The 12,349-nt window shown below is 40.0% G+C and overlaps 1 protein-coding gene across 1 annotated transcript in view; it reads right to left on the bottom strand.

Annotated features, from left to right (window-relative positions):
• The window catches only part of LOC121387450 (ras-related protein Rab-5C-like), a 23,043-nt gene extending 19,629 nt beyond the window's left edge, over nucleotides 1-3,414 (bottom strand). Inside the window, exon 1 of the mRNA XM_041518564.1 lies at nucleotides 3,107-3,414. The gene's annotated coding sequence lies outside the window, so the exon portion shown is untranslated. The remainder of the gene's footprint in view (nucleotides 1-3,106) is intronic.
• Between the last annotated feature and the right edge of the window lie 8,935 nt (nucleotides 3,415-12,349).

The raw sequence follows: 12,349 nt of genomic DNA, 5'->3' as shown, positions 1-12,349 counted from the left end.
AATTTGCTTAGAACGATTAGCCTCTTTGTTCTCTTCTGTATATCTTCTTTCTGTCTCCCACCCCACTCCCTGCTTTCTCTCTACATACACACACACTATCCAACTGAATTGCTAGAACGGCGTTCCTTCCCTCTTTGTCTCTGTCTATCTATTTCTGTCTCCCCCCCCCTTCCCCCTCCCTTTTTCTCTCTACATACACACACACTCCTCCACTGAAAGTGCTTCCCCCGATTAGCTCTTTTCTCTGTCTATCTCTTTCTCCTGGCCTTGCCCCCACCCTCCCCTCTCGCTCTCTCTCTCTCTCTTCTCTCTCTCTCTCTTTATCTCTCTCTCTCTATCTCTCTCTCTCGTCTCTCATGTCTATCTCTTTCTTTCTTTGTTTCTGTCTTATTCCTCCCATCTTCTTTTTTTTTTGCTCTCCCTGCTTTCTCTTACATACACACTATCAATGAACTGATAGAACGATTCCCCTTTGTCTATGTCTTCTCTTTCTGCCTCCCCCATCCCCCCCCTCCCTGCTTTTTCTCTCATACACAACACAACTATCCACTGAATTGCTAGAACGATAGATCTCCTCTTTGTCTCTGTCTATCTCTTTCTGCCTCCCCCCCCCCCACCCACTTGCCTTTCTCTCTACATACACACACACTATCTCCACTTAATTCTGCTAGAACGATTAGCTCTTTGTCTCCTGTCTATCTCTCTGTCTCCCCCCCTTCATCCCCCCCCCCTTTTCACCCCTTTCTCTCTACATACTCCTTTCTACACTATCCACTGAATTGCTAGAACGATTAGCTCTTTGTCTCTGTCTATCTCTTTCTGCCTGCCCCCCCCCCCCTCTCTCTCTCCTCTCTCTCTCTCTCTCTCTCTCTCTCTCTCTCTATCTCTCTCTCTCTCTCCCCCTCTCTCTTTCTCTCTCTCGCACTAAACTCTGTCACTCTTATCTCTCTCTTCTTTCTTTGTTTCTGTCTTTATCCCGTTATCTGTTTTGTCTCTCCCTGCTTTCTCTCTACATACACACACACTATCCACTGAATTGCTAGAACGATTAGCTCTTTGTCTCTGTCTATCTCTTTCTGCCTGCCCCCCCCCCCCCCCCTCTCTCTCTCTCTCTCTCTCTCTCTCTCTCTCTCTCTCTCTCTCTCTCTCTCTCTCTCTCTCTTTCTCTCTCACTAACTCTGTCACTCTTATCTCTCTCTTCTTTCTTTGTTTCTGTCTTTATCCCGTTATCTGTTTTGTCTCTCCCTGCTTTCTCTCTACATACACACACACTATCCACTGAATTGCTAAAACGATTGGCTCTTTGTCTCTGTCTATCTCTTTCTGCCTGCCCCCCCCCTCCCTCTCTCTCTGTCTGTCTGTCTGTCTGTCTGTCTGTCTGTCTGTCTCTCTCTCTCTCTCTCTGTCTGTCTGTCTGTCTGTCTGTCTGTCTGTCTGTCTCTCTCTCTCTCTCTCTCTCTCTCTCTCTCTCTCTCTCTCTCTCTCTCTCTCTCTCTCTCCATCTCTCCAACTCTCTCTCCATCTCTCTCTCTCTCTCTCTCTTTTTATCTCTCTTTTTTATCTCTCTCCGTCTCTCTCTCTCCGTCTCTCTCTCTCTCTCTCTCTCTCTCTCTCCCATCTCTCCAACTCTCTCTCTCCATCTCTCTCTCTCTCTCTCTCTTTTTTTTATCTCTCTTTTTTATCTCTCTCCGTCTCTCTCTCTCTCTCTCTCTCTCTCTCTTTTATCTCTCTCTCTCTCTCTCTCTCTCTCTCTCTCTCCATCTCTCCAACTCTCTCTCTCCATCTCTCTCTCTCTCTCTCTCTTTTTATCTCTTTTTTATCTCTCCGTCTCTCTCTCTCTCTCTCCATCTCTCTCTTTTATCTCTCTCTCTCTCTCTCTCTCTTTTTTTTATCTCTTTTTTCTCTCTCTCTCTCTCTCTCCATCTCTCTTTTATATCTCTTTTCTCTCTCTCTCTCTCTCTCTCTCTCTCTCTTTTTCTCTCTCTCTCTCTCTCTCCATCTCTCTTTTATATCTCTTTTCTCTCTCTCTCTCTCTCTCTCTCTCTCTCTCTCTCTCTCTCTCTCTCTCTCTCTCTCTCTCTCTCTCTCTCTCTCTCTCTCCTCTCTGTTTGTCTCACTCCCTTCCCTTGGTTACGCTAAACTAAGCGAATAGATATCAATTACAAGTACACATGTACTAGTATTCATTTGTTAGTTTGTCATATGACATTTACATTTTTTTTTTTTTTAATGACATACCACCGTTGTCACCCTTGCCTTGTAAAATTATATCTGTGTATACCTGTAACATTATACCTGTGTATACCTGATTATACCTGACCATATGTTTGACGTCCAATAGCTGATGATAAGATAAAAAAAAAACAATATGCTCTAGTGGCGTCGTTAAGTAAAATAAAAAACTTTACTTTATAAAATATGTATTTGTTGCCTTTTCGGTAGGTGTAACCTGTGTGAAGGAAGCGGGTTTCTTCTCCAAATGTCGAAATAACTGTTTTACGAACCGATTTTAGCGCTAATATTACTTTAAGCGCATAGCTACGTTATGGACTTACGGTGATCTTAGCGACAAGATCGCTTTGTAAAAAGGGACCCTGTAGGTTTGGGGTTTTTTTTAATATGCTGATGACTGTGTCGTTAAACAAACATTCCGTTCCTTTTCTGTTCTAAGCGCCTGGAGCGGATCCAGGGTTTTTCGAAGGGCAGTCATTTTGATCCGCTTTGATAGTGGGCAACAAAAATAACAAGGCGCGGATCCAGAGGGGGTCAAGGGGGTTATGCACCTCCCTGCTCACAACGAAAAACAAAGTTTTGTTCACTTATTTTAAAGTGCATTCATCACTGACATTTAAGTCGTTGCATGTATACCCACCTAACACCCCCCCCCCACACACACACACACACACACACACCTTGCAAACAAAATCCTGGATCCGCGTCTGATAACATAAAGGAGCACAGTTGGGGGAGGGGGGGGGGGGGCGATCATACGACTTAACAGTTCAGGCGGTACGATTTACTGATAAATTAAGAACCCATCCCTCTCTGACGCACCTGAGTCGAACCTCTCTTTAATTCCGACATCCCTATATAGTAGTTTACTCACTCAACAGTGACGGATCATGTTCGTGTCTTTCCGTGGAAGTGTCCGGTTCGAATTCCGCAGTCCCGTGTTAACAACAACAACTGTTAATAAAAACTACCAACGAGATCCGCCCACTTCCCGAGTGTCAACTTCATAAAACTCCTCCTTGTCGATTCCCTGTCAGTTGGTATCTCTGTGTCACTAACCACGTAATAGAGTAAATCTAAAATCCAAATTAGCTGCTTTTAAAAGTTTATACTGAAGAACAGTTGTAAAGAACGAGCGATGTTTATCTATCTAAATTTCAACGTGTGGCCAACTAACGTGAACTTCATACCGAACAGGCGACCTCTGTCGGCAGACTGAGTGATGAAAAATGGATGGCGTTTTCTTACGTCATAGGTCTACCTTGTGATAGCCGGTGTGGCATATAATATATATATATATATATATATATATATATATATATATATATATATATATATATATATATATATATATATATATATATATATATATAGTGAAACCTCTCTTAACCGGACATCCATTGAACGAAATAAACTGTCCGCTTTTAGGGGGTTGGGGGGTTGCATTGACGCAAAATATTGTTTTGATAGGAAAGGTGATAAAGCTCCACAAGATTTTTTTTTTTTAAATAATAAAATAAAAAATAAAAATGGCTTTGAGCAGGGGAGGTTTCGACCGCCAACGCTGCTCTGCACACGCCCCTCCCCCGCTTCCCCCACTTTCAAAGCATATGTGTGGTCATTGCAAGTCTTCGACACAGTCTAGATTGCATCTAGAGGTCTTTCTCAACAAACACATGACAGCACATACCACAGCTTTTGATATACCAGTCGTGGAACACTGGTTGGAGCAAGACGTTACAAAACGGGTCCCCCGAGTGGAAATGATCCTAGGACCCATCGCACTCATCCCTGTTTTCGGGGCAGGACGTAGTCCAGTGGTAATGCACTCGCTCGCGGTCGGTCTTAGGATCGATCCCCGTCAGTGGGCCCATTGGGTTATTTCTCATTCTAGCCAGTGCAGCACGACTGGTATATCAAAGGCCGTGGTATGTGGTATCCTGTCTGTGAGATGGTGCATATAAAAGATCACTTGCTACTAATGGAAAAAAAATGTAGCGGGTTTCCTCTCTAATAGTACAAAATTACCAAATGTTTGACATCTATTAGCTGATGATCAATAAATCAATGTGTTCTAGTGGTCTCGTTAAGCTAAACAAACTTCTTCTGGTTGGAGCAAGACTTAATATAACGGGTCCCCCGAGTGGAAACGAACCAGTGACTCATCTCACTATAAGCGAGTGATTTAACCAATAAGCCACACCCTCGTCTTCCGGGCGGAAACTTGCTCAGTTGGTAGAGCCGTTTGAGTAGTTTTAGGCATGCTCGTTCGTTCCAAGAATTCATCTGCCCCCATAATTTCATAATTCTGAAAACGCACTTTCGTTATCGAGACCAGCTCTAGTTATTTTTAGACCGTATTTCCCAGTTTAAACATCACAGACTTTAGCTTCTCTCTGTTATAACCGTATTCACATATGTTGCAGGTTTAAATTAACTAAATTTGGTGTCCACTTTCACGGACTGAAACCAGTGTCGGCGCCTTTAAACTGGGGTCCAGGCAACGCCCCCCCCCCCCCCCCCCCCCCCCCCCCCCGGTCTCCTACCTCTTCCGAAAGCTAACGTCATTGTATATGTTGAACAGCTCATTGGGATTTCATTTGGATCTGGGCCCGTGCTTATAAACCTTAAAGTCCAGACTTTAACGTAATGCTATTTGAATGGCGTTGCCATGACGTTAAAGTCTGGACTTTAAGGTTTATAAGCACGGGGCTTGGCCTCAGACCAAAATTAATTACACTAGGTTTTCTCATGTAGACCCAGTGGATATAGCACTTTTATTAATTTCACCAGGCCATTGGCATTTCACAAGAAACGTTACCTGCCTGGGGCCAATGAACACTCAAAAGGACGACCTCTGATGTCCAGCTCTTTTTTCACGTTATATCAATGTAAACAAACACACGTGGGCTAAGGAACCGAATCACACCCATTTATGTGCATTTTACACAAATTTTGAACGACTTCAAAGTGCTGTGAGGGACAGTATGCAGTATCCAGTGTAAACCAAGTGCACATATTCACTAACTGCATCCTCTTACCTGTCAAACCCAGTGTAACAATCCAGCATACAAAGCGGCTCCCCAGCCATTAATCACATAACAAGAAACTATATTTTCTCGCATTGACAACAAATACAAAATGAAAGAGAAAAAAAAAAAAAGTGGAATGGATCCATCGAGGTGGTTCGATCCTGTGACACAAGCACCTCAACTGAGCACTCAACCGACTGAGCTAAATTCCGCCCCTAGATCCAAGTAAAGGCTCATATAAGACTGGCCCCTGCGCGTGCTGTAACCTCACCGTGGTGCAGGGGTGTAACATTCTCTTTGAGAATGGCCAATAAAGCACAAAATTGAAGTTTTTAGTAAGATTCAGTATCTGTAAGATTCTGTGATATTTGTGTTTTTGTACAGTTCTTTACACTGTTTTTGTTTAAGTCTTGAATTTTTATATTGATGTTGATCATCACTTTATTTGCATTACCATAGTTTGACACCCAATAGCTGATGTATTTTTCGTGCTGGGGTGTCGTTAAACATTCATTCATTCATTCATATAAGACTGGATGCGTCGCGTGCGTGCGGTCATTGCTGCATCTGCGGTTTGCGTGTTTTGGGGCATACACACGATTACTTCATTGCCGCTGGCCGCACGAGTCATGCATATTTCAACCCCCGCCCCACAAATTACTATTATAGCACTGGGTTATGCCCCCACCCCTACCCTGCCCCAGCTTTCGCTTTAATAGTGGCGTGATCGAGAATCAATGAATGGAAGATGAAGGTTTGTTTTGTTTAACGACACCATTAAAGCACATTTATTAATTAATCATCGGCTATTTGGTGTCAAACATTTGGTAATTCTGACTCGTAGTCACGAGAAAACCCGCTACATTTTTTTGAATGAATGAATGAATGAATGGATGAATGTTTAACGACACCTCAGCACGAAAAACGCTCGAAAACAATTTTGACTCTAGCCATCGTCTTTGTTATATTTATCGAACGTTCGACACCAAAACCACTCGAACGAGCGACCACAATTCCCCTCCACCGCCCCTATTCCCACCCACCCCGGAACGTGCCTCAGGACAATGTTTATTGACATGAACAAAGAATAATCAAAGTCTGGTTTTCATTATTAGTGACTTTTATTCCTATTTGTTTCTGGTAGTACACAACCAGAATGCATTTATCATGTGTAGAAATATCACACTCACGTCGTCGTCGACGATGCTCCATTAATAACATGTATACATACGTAATCTAGACTGGGCGAGTGTAATGAATTCCTCGTGTACACACACACGTGGAGGAGGATTTATGTACAAAGATATATTAACATATGAAAACAAATGGGTTACCGCTACACGATCCATGCAGGCGTGCAACCGCAGTCGGGTACTTCACGAATAACAACATTGTCTCATAATTGTATTTATAGATTAAAAAAAAAAGAAGAAAAAAAAAAAGAGGAAAGTGGCATGGTTACTTGACAAAAATCATTAACAAAACCTTCAGCCCATTTCACAGAGTATGGCTTAATTCGCAGCAAAGCCCATGTCACAGTGTGTGACTTGATTCGCAACAAAGCCCATTTCACGCAGTATGGCTTAATTCGCAGCAAAGCCAATGTCAGTGTGTGGTTCGACTTGCAGCAAACAAGGTAGCTTTGAATACCAAGTATACTCAGCTTTAAACGAAACAAATCAAATTAATAAGGTGTTGTTTAAAACGGTGATGTGAATCTAAACGGAAGGAACACTGAACTAGTGTTATTTTAGGTTGTAAGACATTTGAAAGAAGAAGTTTCACTTTTAATTAAATACCATACGTAATAATTCTTATTCTAAGGTGATATGTACATGGGTATTTTGCATTTACCCGCATTTCTTTCGTTGCTCAGTATATTTGCTATATATCATCTCATTCTATTCTCCAGCAACCGGCCTCGGTAGCGCAGTGGTTAAGCCATCGGACTACAGGCTGGTAGGTACAGGGTTTGCAGCCCGGTACCGACTCCAACCCAGAGCGAGTTCTTTAGGGCTCAATGGGTAGGTGTAAGGCCACTACACCCTCTTCTCTCTAACCAACCACTAACCAACTAACAACTAACCCACTGTCCTGGACAGACAGACCAGATAGCTGAGGTGCGTGTCCAGGACAGCGTGCTTGAACCTTAATTGGATACAAGCACGAAAATAAAGTTGCAATGAAATAAAATTCTCCAGCTAGGAACTCATTGGTAAGACAATGACGAAAATAATACGTCATCAAACCTGTCTCACGTTGCCACCTATATTAACTAGTGTCACGTATCCACCTATATTAAAGAGACTATCCACCTATATTAAAGAGACTATCTCAGTTTACTGCCATTGTAATATATTTCTGATAAAATTTATTTTTTTAATGTTTAAAATTACATATTAAATACATATTCTTGTTTCGAATATCAGTTCCCGTCTATTTTTTGTCTCTAGTTATTGTAATGCTTTGTAGCACCTTAACCAAATTTACCTCCATTAATGCCATACATACGGAATTATATTAGAAATAAAATGAAGTTCGAACCACTACAAGGTCGATCAGAGAAACACCGAATATATAGACATCGATATCTGAAAGAAGAAAATTAACAAAAAAGTTAGTTTGTATTGTTTACCACCACCACTAGAGCACATTGAATTATTAATTATCAGCCATTGGATTTCAAACATTTGGTAATTTAACATAGTCTTACAGAGGAAATCCACTACTTTTTTCAATTAGTAGCAATGGATTTTTTATATGCACCATCCCATAGACAGCATAGCACATACCACGGCCTTTGATATACCAGTCGTGGTGCACATGCTGGAACAAGAAATAGCCCAATGAGGTCCACCGACAGGGATCGATCCTAGACCAACCGTGCATCAATCGAGCACTGTACCACTGGGCTATGTCCTGCCCTGAAATAAGAAATGTATTTAATATGTAATTTTAGTATTTAAAAAAACTCACTCTTGAAGAACATTCTAGGAGCATTTACGAAGTAAGCCATACTCTGGGACTATGATGGAACGGTTTGGTTAAAATGGTCTCCACCTTAATAGGTATCCTAACTGTTTCTTCTTTTAAGAGATATTTTTTGCTCAATAATATAATTCAGAGAAAATATTCATGACATTTATGCAAGGAACAAAAGAAAGATTCATTCACATGATACATAATAATAATTACAATTTAAACGTTCTGTTTGTTTTCTCATGGAAAGTTTACACACATTTACAATACAAGCAAATATTTATGGTCATAAATATTTTGAAATAAAAATTAATTTCACTGATCTTGCGAAGATCTTATTTAATTGCAGCCCTGCTTCAGTTAACTAATAGTGTTCCAGTATTGTAACTTAATCGTAATACATTCCACTGCACCGAGCATCTCTACATTAACGATCTGTAAATACCAACAAACGCACGTTCAGTGACAATATGCAATGTTAAACATTCACCAAGTCTTATGCTAGGTTCAAGACCATCAACTGCCAGCACAAAGTTGGCCAATTTTCGGCTCTCATGGACTTCTACGACTGTTAAGTTGCTAGTCTAAGCGCTCTTACAACTCGATTCTCATCGTTTAACCCATTAACTGTTTAAACAATGAATCTGAGCGCACTTATCGTAAGTCAGGAGTTGGTGAAATTACAACACAACCGTCCAGTTGGCCACCTTCGTTTGACAGTTGACAGTCGAGACCTAACATTACTGGTACACAATGTGGTCATTATGTTTGAAGTGAAGCAGAAGCGTAAACACAAGTCTAGCAAACGTTTCCATTCTCCATCTTGGTGCTAAACTCGAGCCAGATCTTATAAAGAATATGTCAATGTCTTTTTGCACTGACACCCTAACCCCACCATTCCTTCCCTCTCCCCCCACCTAACAATTATATTTCTATTTTAAGACGCACAGTCCCATGTTGCTATTTCATAAAATTTACATATTTATTATATTATTTGTTTGCTCAGAACAAATAACAGTATAAAGAGGGGGTCGTTAAGAGATTGTTGCACCAGGGTGCACCACAGGTGGGTGCTACTGGAGGGGGAGGGGCAGGTGCCATCGATGTTTAACAATATCTTTTCATGTGTAGCAAAACTGGGTGCAATATGAAGCTGGGAACAATCCCCCCCCAATATTACACATTCAATCAGATAGTGACAACAAAATGTACTAATTATTCCCAGGTACAACAACTCCAAAGACACATATATTTATATATTACATTCCACATAATATAGATTTTTCTTTTTCAAAAACAAATTTAAAGACAGATAAAAAGAGAAAATGTACAGATTAACCAAAATTAACATTACATCCTTCTCCCCAGAAGTGCAGTGAATTGTTCCACAAACACGAAACACAAAAAGTACCAATACACAAACCCACCCACCCACCCTTTCCACCCTCCCCACAAAGTGCAGTAAATCCTAAAACTACCACCCACCCTTCCACCGTCCCCACAAAGTGCAGTAAATCCTAACACTACCACAAAGAATTGCCCTGTTAAATAACATTATATTCAACAAAATTAATTAAAGAACTGTAGACGGACTGGTTTCTCTTGTATTGTATGTATTAAGTTACCAAGTTCCGATGACAGAATGATTAGCAATGCAAGCTTAGATGAAGTTTGTTTTGTTTCATGACACCACTAGAGCACAATGATTTATTAATTATCGGCTACTGGATGTCAAATATTTTGTAATTTTTACATATAGTCTTAGAGAGGAAACCAGCTACATTTTTCCACGAGTAGCAAGGGATCTTTTATATGCAACACCCCATAGACAGGATAGCCTTTGATATACCAGTCGTCGTGCACGGACTGGAACGAGAAATAGCCCAATGTGCCCACAGACGGAGATCGATCCTAGACCGACCGTGCATCAAGCGAGCACTTTTACCACTGGACTACGTCCTGTGCCTCCCAGCTTAGCTTGCTATGAAAAACCATCATGTAAAGAAAAATGCAGAAAATCTTAAATGATCCTTAATTAATTTTGTCGAGTATACATTGAGATCGATCTTCATCGTTCTGTAAATCCATTATTTTGAACGTTTTAACTCAACCCTTTTTAAATCGCACACATCTCAACACAACTATACCGATATCTGAGTATATTATATTATATATATATATATAAAAATGTATTCTCTTTAGGTATATACAGATTATTTAATATACAGGAAACTCAAGACACCAGGCTGCGAATTTAGCTGAATACTGCGAATCCCAGAATTTAGGTTCGGAAGCGTAAGATTATGACATAGAATTCGAAAATATCTCGATTACATCATTTTACAATTCTGGCGGAATCCTAAAAAAAAGTAAGCAAAAAAAAAACAAACAAAAAAAAACCCACCCTATCCAATGGCTTGTACGCAATCACAAAACACATGTGTATGCAAAAGACACTTTTGTGTGTACTGAGTTACTGGGTATAGTCTAAAGATGAAAAACCTGTTGTGGAAAGGTAATACAAACATTTTAGTGAACAAATGAGTGAACAGACGTAAGAAAGAAATCGTAGGCCAGTGACAAGCCCAACTCAAGTGCATAAGGTTGTTACGTACTTGACGTGATCTTAGCGCTAAGATCACTTCGTGGAAGGAGGCCCTGGTCGATACTCATTGATGCGTTTTACATCACGCATAACTGAACATCAATCGAACCAAGTTTGTAATTAGAACAGGTTTACTTGATTACAAACGCTAATTATATTCTGTGAAATGATAAATGGCATATCAATGTGTAATCTTTTTCTTCTTATTTTTTTTTTTACATTTTCAACACTAAATTTACATATTAAATACCTTTTATTTACAATATCAGAGCCTGTATAATCAATGTTTATGAGTGTTCTAATGATCGACATTCCAAATACACAAAAAGTATTTAATGTGAAATTTTTGTTGTTAAAAACGCTTGTGTTACAACAGCGACCACCACAGGATATTCTGTTTAAAACGTATTGGAATCGACATAAATAAATATTACATACAAGAAAACATTCAGTCCTGATAAGTTTTATATCGAACAAAAAAATATTGTTAAACTTAAAATCTCATTAACAACACCCTAATTGTGCACCCCGATGTAACTGTGAACAAGTTGGTCCAGGCTTATATTCAGCCAGCTGTTTTTCGCTAAAAGTTTGCAAACCATTTCGACTAGTTTCTGAAGTGATTAATTCAGTTTAAACGTGTTACGTAAAAATCAGGGGCCTAATTCACTAAACTCTCGCAACTTTGCGATCTCGCAGTGCAATGCTAAAAGACTTACAAAGAGGCTGCTTTGTTGTCTAGCAGAGCCTAAGAGAGCTTTGTGAATTAGGCCCTGGTTTGGCTAGTGTTAGTGACAAACTGCTGGCTGAACTCACCCCAGATGTCATGCTATAAACTAACAAGAAATGGCCACGTGAATACAATATTTGGACATGGACTGTACATATTACAAATTAGCAAGTCTTTGAAATGCACAGACGACAATTAAACAAAGCTCAATTTAGGTCACTTCACAAAACGTGTGAAATAAATGTATATACATTCATGTTCATAAGCATTTTAAAATGTATCATCCTTTATAGTCCTCTGGTAATTCAGGGTAGCAAAAATAAAGAAAACATATCTGTCATAACAATCTTTTAGTCAAAATGTAGGTATGTGTGTGTTTTTTAATTTCCACCACAATCATGCATTATCTACCAAAGAGAAACAGCATTCACAAACTCAAGTACCCGTACGTAATCAGTAAGCATGTAGAAAGCCATGTACCTTTAATACTCAAACATTACTTGATCATGTCACCGTAGCAGGTCAGACAAAACCATAAAAGTAGATGTAGGATGATGACAATGTGTTTAATCCATGCCCAGTTTGCCAGTGGTCAGCAACAGGGCACAATATTTCACGCGAACCGCTGTTCTGTTCACGTGTCAGTTACGCAAAATTAAATTTACGCGAACCGCAAATCAGTTACGTCGTGACCTGTAGACGTTCACAAATTAAAACTACCAAACTTCATGATTACAGGAAATTTATTCATGCAGACATACTACTAGTATT

Source organism: Gigantopelta aegis, chromosome 13 (assembly GCF_016097555.1).
Source record: "Gigantopelta aegis isolate Gae_Host chromosome 13, Gae_host_genome, whole genome shotgun sequence".
Lineage (NCBI taxonomy): Eukaryota > Metazoa > Mollusca > Gastropoda > Neomphalida > Peltospiridae > Gigantopelta > Gigantopelta aegis.
The sequence above is the reverse complement of the archived record's forward strand: the minus strand, read 5'-3'. Positions and strand labels throughout refer to the sequence as shown.